This window comes from Lissotriton helveticus, chromosome 2_1, assembly GCF_964261635.1.
Source record: "Lissotriton helveticus chromosome 2_1, aLisHel1.1, whole genome shotgun sequence".
In the NCBI taxonomy this organism is placed as follows: Eukaryota; Metazoa; Chordata; class Amphibia; order Caudata; family Salamandridae; genus Lissotriton; species Lissotriton helveticus.
The window spans coordinates 1,958,946,700-1,958,960,381 of record NC_136059.1 but is presented as its reverse complement, the minus strand read 5'-3'; the positions used below and the strand labels follow the sequence as shown (position 1 = coordinate 1,958,960,381).

Sequence of the window (13,682 nt, the reverse complement as noted above, 5' to 3'; positions counted from 1 at the left end):
GAAGCTATTGAATGGCTTTGTTGAAACAGGAATCAATTAGAACTAACAAAATTCTTCTATTGGAGTTACTCAATTTTTGTCTCCACCACAGTTATTTTGAATGGAAAATTTAATTCTACTTACAACTAAGAGGGACTTCAATAGGGTTTGTGGGGGCACCCACTTACACTAACACCTTTATGGCAAGATTTGAGGATGAGCTCATAGTGAACCAATCACAATGGACTGACAACTTTTAGTTGTTCTGTCGTTACATAGACAATATTGTTTTGGTTTGGACCAACTCTGAGACAACACTATTGGACAACATCAATCAGCTCAACACTAAGAATCCCAGAATCCAGTTCACTCATTACATTACCATAACAGCGATATCGTTTTTGGATGTATGGATCACAGTGCATGAGGATGGTCTTACAACTAGCATGTATAAAAAATCTACAGACAAGAAAAATTTGTTGTTGTTTCAAAGCTTTCATTCTCCAACTCTGATTAGAAACTTACCATATTCAAAGTGTTTGAGGGTAAGAAGGATTTCATCTCATATATCTGAATGCAGAATAACATTGACAGATCTCAAGGAAAACTATAAACACAGAGGCTATCCAAATGATTTACTGACTCACAAGGAACAAAAAGCATTGTCGGTAGAATGCAAGGATTTACTCCAGAGTAAACCAAAGGACTTCACCAACAGAATGGTGTTCACCTCAAAATTTCTATCAACTCTCAAAAAATCAAGAAGATCATTTTACACTGGTGAGAACTTCCACAACAGGAAGCCGACTTCAGAAACTGATTCATGCAGAAACCATTGTTTGCATACACCAGAGCAAATAATATAAAAGAATTACTCTCCAAACGGCCGAAAGACCGAGACACAACACTCAGAGGGATTCACAAATATATAAATTGCATTCATTGTAATAACGTTATGGTAGGAAACACACTTAACCATCCACGTTCAGGGAAAAAAAATTCCATTATATCACAATTCAGACTGCAACTCGAGCAACGTCGTGTATGTTATCAAATGTCCATGTGGGATGCTTTATATAGGCAAAACTGAAGAAAAGTCAAGGTAAGACTGACCGAACATAAGAGCAGAATCCCCATTAATATTGCAACGTCAAGCCTTGCACTTTATTGAACAGAGTACAGACATACCATTGCCCAGATAAAATTGCAGGTAGTGGAGGTGATAAAAACGTTATTGGACTCAACAATAAACGTTTACTACAAAGAGAAACATACTAGATAAAGCGACTCCTGCACACAGAACATTTCCGCAGCAGCTCTGAACAATTGTTCTGTGATGTGGTCTTTGCTGTCCTGGTCGGAACACAGCACTGCTGTGTCCTACTCAGGCTGCGCCTCTAAAGTCTGTTGTTGTGGAGTGTGTCCATGTAACTTCCCTGTCCCCCCAGGACCCTCAGGCAAGCAGGGGCTCCCAAGGATGGCTCCGAAGCAGTGTGAAGGTAGGTCTAGGACGGGAACACAGCTCCTCCTCCCATCCAGCAGGTGCGGCTATCTGGCTGATCTTGCCCAAAGCATATTCTTTTCTCAAAGAATAAGTTGTGCATTTTTAAGTCACATGGCCGGTAGAGTAAAACTGTGAATGGCTCATTAAATAATTTATTGTTTCTTTGATCACTCCATCTGTTACTTTGATAATTGTGGTATTTCTACAGTTAATGAATGCTGACGGGCGCAGCCTTTATCAGACCAAGACCTAGCCAAGCTCGCCGGGCCACTTTGGTGACTTTAGATAACCTCAGGCTGATTGCACGTCTAGTGACAGCAACGATACATACAGATGTCTGCACTATCAGCTTTGGAATTTTCCCTACCTACCATGTTGACAACAGGTAGTGGGGAATTGGGGTTCAATTCTGGAAAGGTGGTTGAGACATGACTATCACATACAAGGAAGGCAGCAGGAGCGCAAATTGACCATTCTTTACTGGGGAGTTAGTGATGAAAAATAATAATACAAGACTCTTTAGAGGCCCTGTAATTTAAATTAGTACACTTTAAAGGCTTTTGCGAAGATCCAATGGAGTGCAAGTCTGGTGCCAGCAGCCACGGTAATACAAGCCATGGTAAAGCAGCATAGATTAAAGTTATTGCAGTTAAAAAGACCTTAGTTGGATCTTGGGATCAAGCTGGCAGTCCGCTACAAGGTGAGAAACTGCCTCTCACTGCCTCTACCTCTCGATTCACCCATGATGCTCTTGACTTAGTGTCCTGGGGGTCCGAACCTTTTACTTTGACTTTGCAAATGTGTTTACAGCAGGACGGTTGCCTGAATACTTTAGCTGTGAATAATGGAATAGGACTCTAGTTCTATTTTGTTGGTTTTTGGGATTGCGACCATGATTAAGAAACACAGCCGGGTGCATCAACATTGTGCCTCTATAGTTGAAATTCTTGGACTGGCACAAGACAAACCAAAGTAAAAGTATTTGCCAAGAATGTTTTCATTAATCAAGAATGAAAGTCAGGGGTTCGAAGGTGATCAGATACTGTTATAGTATTAACCATAGACAATGCTAACTAACGATCCAGCAGACATGTTCCCATGAACTTCTGAGCTTCTTCCGGGAAGCCAAAGTGTTTTTGTTTCAGGGGGAGTATGCTTGCAAATCTGGAATTGCTGTAAGGGCATAACCAGGTGTGGAGCCTGTGGATTAATTTGACGTGACACTGGAAACCTCACTTGGTCCGGACATGGAAAGGATGCTCAGATGGATAGCTCTTCTCAATTCTGTAAGCAGTGGTGCATGGCCATTCTTAGTTGGTGGGGCAATTTGTCTGGGTAATTCCAATACCAAACATAACTCCTCCATGCTAACTAGTTATGTGACCCCTAGTGGTTGGCTTTCATCATCTTAGAGGGGCAAGTAGTGTTCAGACACACAAGATCAAGCAATAACAGGTCTATAAAGCCTTTAGATTTCCGTGGCTGCACACATGCTACACTGAACGGATCAGCATGTGTCTACCCTTCGCTGACAGGTGAAGGTATCCTACTGAGCCCTGTTTCTGGTAGGGTTATGGATTGCAAATATTTACCCTGAACATGGAATTCTCAGTAAGTGAGGGTCATAAACTTGAGTTGATTTAGCCCCTGCCCCTTGTACACACTGCCCTTTGCTACTACCGATTGCATGGTTTAGCATGGTTCATGGCTCTGCCCGCTGGGGTCAGAAACGGCTCTGGAGGAGCCCTGAGGAGATGAACAAACTTGACTACCTAGACAGAGTAAAAGTTGCAACAAGGCTTCCGTAAGTGAACCTGCAGAAGGACTATTAACTGTGGAACAGTTCTGGGGACTGACAGTGGCAGTCTGACCCCTCAAGTGTCTCCCAGATGCAACCCAAGGCACAGGGCTAGACCTCCTCTTACGAGTCCTGGCAGGTGGAGCGGTCAGTGGTTGCTGGGCACTTCGATGAGGACCAGGCATGGCGCAAGCTCCTCCACCCAGGAAGATCCAACCAACACATGAGGGACCACAGTGGATGATGTCCTGGACCCTCTGAGGACACCATAGGAGAGATAGCACTCCAGGGAGGGAACATATTCTCACCTAGCACACCCCTGGGGGTAGCTGTAATCTAGTGGCTCCTAGGGCTGGGACGACCTGAAGGCCCTGCCACCTAGGCCCTCTCAAGCCTGATCCAAGCCTGCCTGGTTTCAAGTGACTGAAGAGTGGCCTGTCATGGGTGGCAGGGCAACCTGGGTGAGAAGGAGCCACGGCCATGAGGGTACACTGGCTTCTCTTGGTGGAGATGTTGTGCTCCTCAAAGCCTTTTTGAACTGCTTTGATGGGTGGGAGGAGATACTGCCCCTGCAGGCTTTAGCTTCTATGTATGTATCGTAATCGGGTGAGTTGATTTGATGGCATTGGGGAACCTGGATCTTCTCCCCTTGGTGCCTCCCATCATGGCAAGGGGAACCCCAGCCCACTGGCATGGCTGAGTCTTCTTTCTAAGCTGTAGACTCTTGACATGCAGGGGTCGAGTTCTGACTCCCACCACCAGTCTTGCAAGGTGAATGGCTGAAGTGCAAGTGGGGCAACCCTCCCTCTTTGAAAGGTACTAGTCCTGCGTGATCAGGCTGGGGTTTAAAGACTTGTCAGGCCCTGCCCAGGAGGGCAGGTGGTGGAGCTTCCTGCCTCTGCTGCTGTGGAAACCTCTCACTTGCCTGCCTGCTGGCAGTGGGGTAGGGCCCCAGGACCGAGCACCTGGAAACACTTTTTGAAATTGTCGAGGCTGACTTCAAGAGGGCAAGTGTGATAGGGTGCTGCGCTATCTGATTGCTCGGGCGGATGGCTGGTTCCGACTTTTTCCCCCTTCTCCTGCACCAGCAGGTGGGAGAATGTTGCAAAAGCTGCCTGTGGTGGTGGATCACTTGACTCGTTCGTCAATGAAGAACACAGCCAGCTGCGAGAATTGGTGGAATTTTAGGACACATTGTTCAACAATACTTTAAACACAGCTTGCGGACCTAGGTTCCTTCTGGAGCTATGCCTGTCTAAGGCTTACTTGAACATTATTTGCACTGGGGCTCTTTCAAGGCACCATTGTGGCTGTCGCAAGTGTCTCGGCTCTCTTCATACTCCCACGGTCAGACGCCTGATTGCCCATTGCAAGGCCTCACCCAGGCCCACTGCAGATGTACACTGCTGATGAGCCCGGCCTTCCCTGCCTTGCTGGGGTGGATGTGTGCCCAGTCTGCCCTGGGACTGAAAAACATGGGGTGCCTGTCTGTGTGCTGCGTGTGGCAGTCAGTGGTGTTCCACGGCCGACCGTGTGCACAACCTTGGGCAACCATTTCTGTGCCTCAGACAATCCCCTGCTGGCAGGTAATGGTTGCCATGCTTGCCCCCAAGAGCTTTGGTCTCTGACCTGGGAAAGGTGTGCTATTGTAACAACCCCTGTGTGAAACAGGGTCCCCATCTTCAGGTTCCCATGGAATTGATATGGCTCCCCCATGCTTTTCCATCCAACTACAACAACAGATCAGGCATAGCAACTGGCTGAATTTAAGCATACTACTAAGTGGAGGAAAATGAACTAACCAGGGTTCCCTCAGTAATGGCGAGTGTAGAGAAAAGAGCCCAGCACCAAATCCCTACCCAGTGATGAGCACAGGAGATGAGACGTACAGAAGACCAACTTCTCTGCATTGCTTAGGAGGCCCAAGTCTGTCTGCTGGAGGCTTATACCCAGGACGATGTTAGTGCTGTAGTGGCCCCTGGCAGTCCGGGATTGGGTCTTCTCAGAGACATGTTGCTTGGGAACCCAGCCCAAAGCGGGAGGTAAATTCCATCTAGGTCTAATACAGATGCAAGACTAATTGCAACAAGTACTGTCAGGGAAAGTTGAAAAGAACTTTGAAGAGAGAGTTTAACAGGGTTTAAAACCATTAAGATAATGGTTGGTGTACCACTTCAATCTTCCTTCCCAAAGATTCTCTCTGACTAGTTATTTCATGCACTTGTTCTTCCTGTTTTCTTTCTCTGTTAACTAGTTTGATTTTCAACTCATCATTTTTCTTAGGCCAATTATCTCCTTTACAGAATCTTTTTGTCTTAGGCTCTGGCCTCTGTGGTGTTGTGTTCCACTCTTCAGGCCCTTTTTCTTGGACTCTTTCTCACAGAAGTCTCATCTGCACTGTTGTCAGTTTTGCTTTCAGTGTCTTCGACAGTTTCATTTATGATAAACTTCACAACGTCTTTGTCTTTTCCAGAGTCAATTTTCTCTTCTGACAGTTCTTTCACTCTGTAAGGAACATTTCCATGACTGGTACTTGGAATCTCATCCTTGTCGTGAGTTACTTCCGCTTTTCCAGTATCAGGATGTTCGTTCCTGTCTTCCGAGTTTGCAGACTGTTCTTCAGAGTTTTTCTGATCACCAGTTTTCTCTTTGTTCTGCTCAGTGTTCTCACTGATGTTTTCTTCTACCAATTCTTGATCTTCAGAATTTGGTACTTGAACAATCTCCTCTTCTCCTTCAGACGCTGAACTAGCCTCTGAAACCTCCAGATGTCGACGTTCTTGTCGAGCTTCAGAATCTGGGCTTTCCTCTGGTTCACCTTCAGAGTCTGAATCAGTGGTACTTTCACCTTCGTCGGGAATTTCAGGTTCAGGCACAGGGATTGTATGGCTTGCATGAACCCACCTCTTCACTCCAGCACATTTAACTGCAGTTATGTTAACCAAGGTAACCTGTTGTGGTTTCTGCCAACGAGGCACCAAGCAATTTCTCCTACGGTGCACCTTGATTCAGACCCAGTCTTTAGGCACTAAATCATGAGCTGGCTTTTTCTCTTTCGTGTCTGGATCAGTTCCCACCTGATGGAACACAGAAGTCACTACATCAGACAGATTGTTGCAGTAATCCAGTATGATGTCATCACTAATAGTTAATAACTTATCAACTGGAACATATGCCTGTCTCATTACTCTACCCATCAAATTCTCATGTGGACTCAGTCCAGTCTTCCTGTCTGGAATGCTTCTCAAAGTCATCAGAACAAGGGGCAAGGCGTCTGGCCACTTCAATCCTTTTGCCAAACACATTTTTGCAATCCTGTTTTTAATTGTCCCATTTACCTGATCAACCACTCCTGAAGCCTCAGGCCTGCATGCACAGGGTAGCCTTTGGCGTGTATCCAGTGCTTCACATACCATTTGTATGAGCTCATTTTGGAAATGGGGACCACGGTCCGTTTCAATGGTCACCAGAAAGCTAAATCTAGGTATAATCTCTCGTAGAAGTAACTTTGCAACAGTTATTCCATCATTCCTTCTTGTGGGGAAAGCCTCCACCCACCTTGAGAACAAACAGACGATCACCAGAACATATCTGAGTCGATTACACAGTGGTAACTCAATAAAGTCCAACTGCATTCGTGTAAATGGACCTCCCTCCCGTCCTATGGTTCCCAGACTCACAATTGTTTTCCTGTTTGGATTGAACTGTTGACACACCAAACACCACTGGCACAAACTCTCTGCAATCATCCTAAATTTGGGATTGTACCATGTCTGTCTAAACAGACGTAACATAGCATCTCTTCCAATGTGAGCTTTACCATGGTATGCTCGGACCATATTTGAGATCATACTATCAGGCATTACTGGTCTTTCGTCTTTGTAAACCCAGATTTCATCTTCTTCTCTTTGTCTGTACCCTGCTTTTAACCAAGTATTTTTCTCTTCCTCATCTGCCTCTTCCTGCATTTGCCTTACTTCCTGCCAAGTTTCTACTACTGTGGTTAGCATTAAAGGACTTGGAACATGTTCTTTCTCTCTGTCTTTATTAATTGAAGCCAAATTCTTTGCACAGTATTTTGCAATTGCATCAACATAACGGTTACCTCGGGTGATGTAATCATCCCCCTTTTTGTGTGCTGCACACTTGACCATAGCAATTTTGTCTTGTAGCTGAATCGCATCGATTAGCATTTTTACAAACTCAGCATTCCGTATGGGTGATCCTGCAGAAGTCAAATAACCTCTTTTGCCCATAATCACGGACAACTCCAAAGCCATACTGACTGTCAGTCACTATGGTGACTTTGATCTCTTTTCCCAACTCACATACTCGAATCAAAGTAATCAATTCCACTATTTGTGCAGAACGGATCCCTTTCGGACAGGATGCTTCCAGTACTTTCGCTACAGTGCACACGGCATAGGCTGCACTTAAAGCACCTTCATCCATTCTCAGACATGATCCATCCACAAACATCACATAATCATTCTCAGGTAACAGCTCATCTCTGATATCTGGTCTTGGTTTGGTACAGTATTCAAGAACATCCAAACATTTGTGATGAACCTCACCTCTTACCTCAACTTCCGGGACATCAGATAATAGTGTAGAAGGGTTTACATTTACACATCTAGAAATCGTCACATTTTCTGCTCCTAGAATTGTCTTTTCATATTTGGTGATCCTGCTGTTAGTCAGGAATTGGGTCTTTGTTCTAGTGAGGAGAATCTTCACTGAGTGAGGTACACACACTCTCACAGGAAATCCCATCACTATCCCTTCACGTTGTTCTATACTGACACTTGTAGCTGCCACTGCTTTCAGACAACCTGGCAATGCCTTTGCAACAGGGTCTAAAACAGCTGAGATTGGTTTTCTCAGTTTTCCGTGTCTCTGAATTAGTATTGACAATGCACATCCCTCTCGTTCACTACAATACAGTTCAAACTCTTTTTCATAATTTGGAATCCCTAAAGCTGGTGCTTCGCAGAGACTCGTTTTTAAATTCTCAAATGCTTCCATTTCAGTTTTAGCCAGAACAATAGGGTCTCGGATATCTGTTCTGGTTAACCTCTGCAATGGCTTTGCAATCAGTGAAAATACACTAATCCACTGCCAACAGTAACCTACCATTCCCAGAAACATTCTCACTTGCCTTTGAGTTTTCGGTGGCTTCATTCCCTGTATCATTTTATTTCTTTCCGCAGTAACTTGTCTGACTCCCTTGGCAAACTCATGACCTAAGTATTGCACTTCTTTCTGACAAAATTGTAATTTTGATGGAGACACTTTATGCCCCTCTTCAGCCAAATGATTCAGCAATGCAACAGTATCAGTTATGCATGCATCTTTTGTCTTTGATGCCACCAGAAGGTCATCAGTATATTGAACCAATACGGACTCTAAAGGCATGCTTAAACTCTCTAATGATTTCTTCAGCAATTGATTAAAGATTGATGGACTTTCAGTATACCCTTGAGGAGATCGGGACCATGCCAAAATACGATCTCCGAACCGGAACGTAAATATTGGCTGGCTTTCTGGATGCAATGGAACTGTGAAGAACGCATTACAAAGAACTATGACTGTGTACCATTCTGCATCATAGGGAATCTGATATAAAATCACTGCTGAATTTGGTACAATTGGACAACATGGGACAACTATCTTATTAACCTTTCTCAAATCTTGCACAATTCTAAAAATTCCATTTGGCTTTTTCAATCCCATTATTGGTGAATTACAAGGTCTACTCTCCATTTCTCTCAGTATTCCCTGCTCAATCATATTGTCAATCACTGGGGTTATTCCTTCAATTATTTCTGCAGTCATTTTGTAGTGGGAAATATTCGGGTAATTCGCACCTTCTTTTACTGAGATTTTTACAGGGTCTACATCTTTCATTAACCCAATATCTTCTCCTGTGAAATCCCACAATTTCTCTTTCACTGTCTCTTTCAATGCATCGGGTATCTTTTCTCGGTCAAACACAGGAAACAATTTATTCTGCTCAGCCTCAACCATGAGCATAGCCATTTTATACAGGCTGTCTTCATCTGGGGTTTGCAATTCTATGCCATCTGGTGAACAGTATATGGCACAGTTCATCTTACACAAGATATTTCGTCCTAACAGATTCACAGGACTACTATCACACGCCACAAATCGATGCATGTCCTTGAAATTTCCAATCTCTATTTCAACTGGTTGAGTCAAAGGGGTTTTTATTTGTCTGTTAGCTACACCTACAACTTGGATGCTATCTCCTGAGAGAGGAAGATTCTTGACTTCCACTGATCTAACAGTAGAACGGGTAGCACTAGTGTCCACTAGGAAAGTTATTACTACATCATTCACCTTTTCATTCACAAATTGACCGGACTGATCTACCTCAAGAGTGGCTCCAAGCACACACTCTTCTCCCTCTCTCAGGCACCGTCAGAAACTTTCATCCGACTCACTTCCACCCTCCTCCTGTAACCAATACTGGGGACACGCATTCACTCTGTTCGGTCTTGTTACCTGTTCACCTCCGCTGAATCCTGTCTCTGCACTGTATCTCTGTTGGTTTACACTGTGTGAAAGTGGCGGTTGTGGCACCTGACTTTGCTGATTTACTATCTGCTGATGTTGCGGATGCTGCTGGTTTACCTCATATTGCACCTGTGGATTCAATTATGTGTTTTCTGGATTAACTCTTGGTGGATACTTACACTCTTTTCTCCAATGCCCTATTCTGCCACAATTATGAAAGGGATATTTCTTTTTCAGTTCTTCTATATTTCCTACTAATTTTGGTTTACCAAAACTACCTTTCGGTTTTCCCTGATTTGCATCAGCGCCTTTATTATCCAATTGCACTCCCTGCTCTGCCACTTTCACCTGTGCCCACATGGCTTTTTCTTTTAATTTCTTTTGATTCGCCTCAATTTCTTCACTGCAATATTTGGCCTTTCTCAATACCTCATCCACTGTGCTCGACTGCCACCCTATTAGAGTGTGTTGGATCATATCTCCGATTTCTGGGCTCAATCCATACACAAATCTATATACAAAATGACTCATGTCTTTCTCACTCAATTCTTCATATCCACTGTACTGTTTGAACACCAACAATAGTCTCTCATAGAATGCATGCACAGATTCTTTCGGCTCTTGGGTTGTCCTATCGATTTTAACCCAGTCTGTCTCTTTTGGTGGAATTTTATTCTTCAAAAACACAATCACTTGTTCATATTTTCACATTACATCTGGTGATGGGGCACCTGTCACTTTATCTCAGGGGTATTCTTCTCTTTGCCAATCTACAGATATTTTACATTCAATCCATAGGTCTGCTGGCACAACTATGTCGAATAATCCATCCAAATCAACCCATAGTACTTTTGAAACTTTCACAAATCGATCCACCTGTCGATACCATTCCAATGGTTTTTCTCTCAATCTAGGAAAATCATTTGTAAAGGACAATATATCCTGTCTACTCCAAGGAACATGTCATATCCTCCTCCAGGTATTTCTCTCATGGGGAATTCCTTTGCGACTACCTCTTTTTCCCTGACTGGATACGCTAGGGTAGATTTATCACTAATCTCCTCTTTCTTCTTTGCCCATTTAACTCTCCATTTATTCACATCTCCCCATTTTCGCAACATCACAATTAACTCTTTTATCTGTGTCAGTCTTCTAGCAGTATTCATGTTTTCAATGTCTTTTTCTGAAAAATCTACTCTGTAGGATTTTTGCAATGTTTTATTCTTGGAAAACTCCACTCCAAATTCATTTGCAGATCCCTCCAATTGATCATGCACAGTCTTTGCTTTCCACGTTATACTTTTACACATGAACAGAAGTTCATCATCCTGGAACGTTTTCAATCTATCTGTTCCGATTGTTCCAATAATTAATTCTTCCATGTCTACTTTTAACCTGGCTACATCCAGTACTTTAGAATCAAGGTCTTTTAATTTTAAAGTTTTAATCCAGTTACTTAATTCCTGATCTGATGGTCCTACAGGGGTTTGCGTTAAATCTATTTTCTCTAGGTTCTTTTCAGGTGTAGCAGAATCAGATTCTGCTCCAGTTGCATATTTATAAGGTAAACTCTGATTAAAAGTTAAGTCAGGCGGATTTACATTATTTACTCGTTTAACTGCTGACAAGTCTGGATAAATGTTCCTGTTCAGCTTTAACGGGATTGTTAAACTTGGTTCTTTTACTCTATGGTTTTCAAACACTGGAATTACAGGTCCTATCGTTACTGGGACTGTCACTGCTTCTATATTTTTCATAAGCTCTTGTATCTTTTCAGTTAATTAATTTGTAGTTCGTATTTACTCTGCAGTACTTGATTGTTCCTCAACTTGTTTTTCTGCTCTTTTTACTCTCTCATCACTCTGTTTAGGGGTACCGAAAAGTCTTGACTCTACTATTGAGGTATTTGGGTTGTATCTCACTTCTGCTCTTTCTGGTACATCTTTAAAATTTGAAAATTGCTTTGGGGTTTCATTGTTTCTCTCATCTGCCGATGGAGCATTGGGTGTAATCCATAAAGAACCTGGTTGATATGGTGGCGGTCTCTTATTTAATATTTCTTCTAATACAGCATCGTCTGATTCACTGTCACCATAACCTTGTTTCCCTGTCTCTATGTTTTTCCTCTTTTCTGTGCATTTTCACCCTTCATAATCATCCACCAATCTAACAGGATACATTCCATCACACATGTCAGCATTTCTCCATCTACGCATTCTACTCTCATGTGTCTCTCCCCATAAATTTCAAAATCTACCTCTTGGTCTGACATGTCCTTTCAATCTTTCGCTTTCTAATTCATGCATCTCATCCTCCCATTCAACTAAAGCTTCGAACTGAGTTGGTCTCGGTCTTGGATCAAGATTCATCATCTTTTCTCTCAAATATCTCAAAACTGCCACATCACAAGATCTTCCTTCCAGGAAAGCTAGCACACCATCATTTCTGGTATATCTCACTCAATTCTCTAACCAAACACACGTATGGTAACTATATTTTGACAACATATAAGAAGCAGGCGTTTTCAGTGGAGGAAGCACTTTTCCCCCTCTTGAGACTAACGCCTTATCCTTCGCAAACAAATTTTTCAATTTCTTAAACCTTGAAGGTTTCTTTCTTTCTTGTCCGTAATAGTAATCCATTTTTCTGTAAATGCCCTGTCTTTCAAAAGATCGCGTACTTCCCTGTTGTTGTTCCGTAACACCAACCTATCACAGCGCGGTTTACACTAACACACCAATTAGAACAAGATACGTCTATGTAGTGCTTAATCAATAGCTTTCGCTGCTTTCCATGATGTACCAATCAGCCTTTTCTCTGTCTTGGTCACGCGGACCAATCCTAGCGCAACACTTTTGACGTCACCAGCGCTCCGGCTTCTGCAGCGCCGACTGACCCCTCCCTTACAGGATTTTTTCAAGAAGCCGTATTTACAAGATATTTTACAAAATCGGTTAGTAACACAAAACAACTCCATTTGTCTGTTTCGCTAAACAAAGTGATACAATTTTCCCAATCACACAAGTATTCTGTATTTCCAGTAGACAGCGCTTACCTCTTTTCTACCACAGAATTTTTACACTCGCCAATAAAGTAGCACCACCTCCTCTACTTTACCCTTCTCTCAAGCTCGGGTTAAGCTCTATTACTCTCCCAGCAGTAAGTTTTAAACCAGGATACGCAATGATCCCTATACTTGAAGGCTAAGATTTTATAGACTGTTCTCACTATACATTTATCCTTTCACACGTAGTGTCCCTAAACAGTGATATACAATGATACCACCGCAGTATACGACGATACTACTTCTTTGAAACAGACTATGCGATGTGCGACTTCATTGCCACACTTCCTCTGCCTGCAGAGTGACCAGTTTCACGCAATACTCGGAAGCCTTTTCAGAACTACATATAATGTAATACAAACTCAACAGATATTAGTCATAATTCTGTATACCAAAACCCTTATATAGCACTTTATACATAATCCTAGCTAATTTCTATAGCAACCACTACTCTGCTACCAAGCTTAATACTGATGCAGCCATACTCCAAAAATAATCTAAGAAACCATATCACTTATCCCTGAAATACCAAAACATACATTCACTCACCAGTGGGGCCCATATCACTGTGAGTTTTCGTACAAACAATCTCTACCTTACTCTAGGGATCAGTGAATCTGAATGGAGAGCTGCTGTATCATAGCCAAATGTCTAAATCAATTAAACGTTTATATTATATACATCTGCAGTTTTTGCGAGGTTACCATGGTTTTTTCATCAGAAAATATACATTTAGACATATCGCCATAAGGGTCGATGGGTCTGCTAGTAAAAAAATAGGAGTAGGAAAACTCAAGACC

The 13,682-nt window shown here is 42.7% G+C and overlaps 2 pseudogenes; both read left to right on the top strand.

Annotated features, from left to right (window-relative positions):
• Positions 1–1,528: 1,528 nt before the first annotated feature.
• On the top strand, positions 1,529–3,314 carry LOC144820696 (18S ribosomal RNA; annotated as a pseudogene).
• Positions 3,315–4,393: 1,079 nt separating this feature from the next.
• Positions 4,394–4,546, top strand: LOC144820932 (5.8S ribosomal RNA; annotated as a pseudogene).
• Positions 4,547–13,682: the final 9,136 nt, after the last annotated feature.